This window comes from Cyprinodon variegatus, unplaced genomic scaffold (genome assembly GCF_000732505.1).
Source record: "Cyprinodon variegatus isolate N-32 unplaced genomic scaffold, C_variegatus-1.0 Scaffold946, whole genome shotgun sequence".
In the NCBI taxonomy this organism is placed as follows: Eukaryota; Metazoa; Chordata; class Actinopteri; order Cyprinodontiformes; family Cyprinodontidae; genus Cyprinodon; species Cyprinodon variegatus.
In genome coordinates this window covers 313,106-316,906 of record NW_015151399.1, presented here as the reverse complement: position 1 = coordinate 316,906, position 3,801 = coordinate 313,106, and positions in this window count along the sequence as shown.

Below are 3,801 nucleotides of genomic sequence, written 5' to 3'. Positions count from 1 at the left end.
AACCCTCAGAAAGGGATCCACGTCGCCCTCTGGTGGGCAAATCTCTGGATCCCAACAGACAGCAGAAACCCTCAGAAAGGGATCCACGTCGCCCTCTGGTGGGCAAACCTCTGGATCCCAACAGAGGGATTGTCCCTAAGTCAATGAGTCGATGCAATCAACTGGTTTTCCTTAGATAGAAAACTTTGAATCAATCTGACTGGATGATCTGGTGAACTGTAAATTGCCTTGAGATGACATGTACCGTAGTGTAAATTGGCGCTATAGAAATAAACTGAATTTAATTTGATTAATATGTCTGCGTAAGGTTAAATGAAATCACATGGAAGCACATAACTTTTAATCCAACAATGCCCCCTAAGGCCACTGGCAGCACTACTCTGCCTCTAATTGACCCAGTGTGTGTTCTGGTTTTGGTATCAGACCACTTTGGACCAGCAGGTCTAAAATCCTGGTAGTTCCTGGTAAAGATGGGGAAACATTCCCCCTCTGGATGAAATCATTCATTAAAGAAACATGATCAGCTGAAGGTCAGAGCTAACAGCTGTTAGCTTAGTTAGCTCTGTGTCACATGCGTCTTTCAGAGATGGATGGACCCTCTGAGGTCACACAGGAGAGTTTCTGAGGACAGCAGCAGTGAGGGAGAATCGATAGATGAAGATGGAGCTAGAGGATCTAGTTTTCAAAACTTAAATGCTCCTCTAAATGAGGACATAGTAGTCCATGCTTTTTATGATTGGTTTGACCTATAGTTGTAGCTAAACATCCAAAACCCTTTCCTTAGATTGGAGGGTTGTGTAGTTTTAGGAGGACATAGTTTGGTGTCCCAACAGGACATCAGTCCCAACAAGACACCATAACTGGGTTTGGAAAAGATAACAGTCTAAAGCAGAGGTCACAGATTAGCGGACCGCGGTCCGGATCCAGATCCACCTGCTGGCTAATCCGGATCCAACCTGATTTAAAACATTTATAAATTACTGCATGTTGTCTGACGACATTGTCTAAACACCACTTGCGCTGCTTCTCCTGTTACCCTGAAATCCCACATCCTCCGTCTCCGCTCTGCTCCAGACCTCCTGCTCAAAGCAAAGCCTACAGCCTTTGCAGTTCCTCTCTTATTGATGCACTCTGACTTATCCTCAGAGCTCGAGGAGAGCATGTGCGATATAATCATTAAATTCATAGGAGCAAAACATGCAGAAATGAACACTTCATTTAATATGACACATTAGCATCCAGCAGATGTGCAGTTTCTGATAGATGGATTCCTTACTGGTCTATTGAAGGACCAATAGTTTGCATCCAATCTTTTAAATAAACGGTGTTAGTTTTTTGAAATTTATAAGAATTATGCTCTAATTTGTAGTTATCGATCTGTTGTTACTATATTTTAATTTGACAAACTTATCTTGACAATCTTCTCGCCGTTCTTTTTCCTGTTTGGGTCGATTGCAATAGCGGATCTTGACCTGGCCGGACTGGAGCGGAGCCTGAACATTTAGAGGATGTTTGGCTCAACCTGCTGCTGTGAAGCAGGATTCTCCACCATGAACAGAATCAAAAATAAATATGGATCCTGGCTCAAAATGAGCACCTTGATATGTGCTTTAGAATGGCTTAGTCTCCATTCAAACCCAGGTTTAAAGCCTTGCAGGGCAGCATAAAGCCCACTGCGAACATTAAGACAGAAAAAAGAACGAAAAATGGTCAGTTCAGGTGTTTTATAAAATATGTGAATAGGGAATTTTCTATATATCAAACTGAAATATTGTTGTTCTCTACTTCGAAGAACACTTTAGATTTTAAAATGGAAAAAGTTTATTTAAAAAAATATATTTTTTTATTTAAAAAATTCAATGTATAACATGAATGCACAAACATTTCAGTGTTAAATTCAATTTAAAGTAACAGATCATTAAAAAATGTCTCCGGACCTTTACTGGTTGATGATTTACTTTATTTGGACCCCGCTGATTTTTAATTGGTTACCCCGGGTCTAAAGGTTCTTCTGGGATGGCCTGGACAAGCTCAGACTGGCATTCTGTGATACCGGGCATTTGCTTGGTGAGCCGGTCGTAATTTTCAGCATGTGAAGGCCGGCCCTCTTTAAATCATACCGGCCCCAACACTTAATGTATCTTGGGTCTGGTCACGAATCCAGTTTTGCTGGTATGCTGCTGGACCGTTGGTCTGGAATCTCAAGGGAAGCACAGTAGTTTCCTGCCAAAGCGCAAGGGGGAGCCTATTCGAGAACTCGCAAGAACTTCGGCGGATGGTCACAAGAACTTTGGTGGCGCCGGCGGGAGTGTTTATCTACCGAAATAACAATGGTGCATCTGCAAGATATCACGGTCACAGAGTTGGATCTAGAGTTGCTAGACATCAAAGAGAAACAGAAATAGAGTGAAGCTCCTTGATTAACCTTTCGTCGTAGTTATCCATAGTAATTGTTCCTCGGTTTTTAAAAGTGGCGCGCCCCGGCACCGAATCGAGAAGGACGACCACACAGACAGGCGGAAAGGCAAACCAATTCAAGTCAAATTTAGTTCAGTTTATTTCTATAGCGCCATTTCACAACATGTCATCTCAAGGTACTTTACAGTTCACCAGATCATCCAGTCAGATTGATTCAAAGTTTTCTAAGGAAAACCAGTTGATAGCATCGACTCATTGACTTAAAGACAATCCCAGACATCAAGCATGCTTGTAGCGAGAGTGGAGAGGAAAAACTCCCTTTTAAAGAGTAGAAACCACCAGCAGAACCAGAATCAGTGTGAGCGGCCATCTGCTGAGGCCGACTGGGGTTCAAGAAGACAGAAGCAGAGACACAGAAACCAACTGCCAACCAGCTCCACAGGCGGCCCCGTCCAGGAAACACACAGCATGAAGAGAGCACATCCAGTCAGTCACAGTTAGAGAAACAGGACTCACTGAAAAAGAGGCCAATCTCCAACATCGTTAAACAAATGTGTTGATGGCAGCAGCACAGCTGATATTTCTCTCGAGGATGGTGTCTGGATGATATCAGGGTAGAGCTTCAGCTTTAAAATTGTAAATTTTGGATCCTGAGAGTCAGATCACTTTGCTGGGCTGATATTCCATTTCACTGCTCTGGTTCCTATACTTTACATCAAACGAACACGCTGAAGACATGGTACATGTTTTCTGCAGTTCTAAACCTTAATGCTCCAGGTCTGGCACCGCTAGTGTCTGAAGGTTCCTGCTTTAAAGGAAAAGTCAGCAAGGAATATTCAATGGATGATTATCTAAAACAATTACGTTCACAGTGCTTTAATGAATTTGGCATTAATCAGTAAAAAAATGAAAACAATAATTTTTGCGATCACTGAGTCTGGGAGCGACCATTTTTGCCCAAATATAGTAACACCTCATTCCTGACATCTTCCAGCAGTGATGTCATGGTGCAGCAGAGGTGTCAAGTAACAAGTACAAATACTTTGTTACTGCACTTAAGTACACTATTTAGATATCTATAAATTACTCAATTACTTATTTTTCTTCCTCCTTCTGACTTCTACTCATTACATTTTCACACAAGTATCTGTACTTTCTATTCTTTTCATTTTTAAAACAAACAGTAGTCATTGATTGACAGATTTGACGGAAGCATAAATGTTCCTTTACTCTCTGGCCGCAGCAGCTACTTATGATAGTAAATGACTAAATGAGCTCAAGAAGTAATACAATGTCAGCTACCTAAATAATGCACGCAGTATATATTAGGGATGGAACGGTTTATGAAAACCGTCTGAACCGTTCGGTTCGACTGTCTCGGTT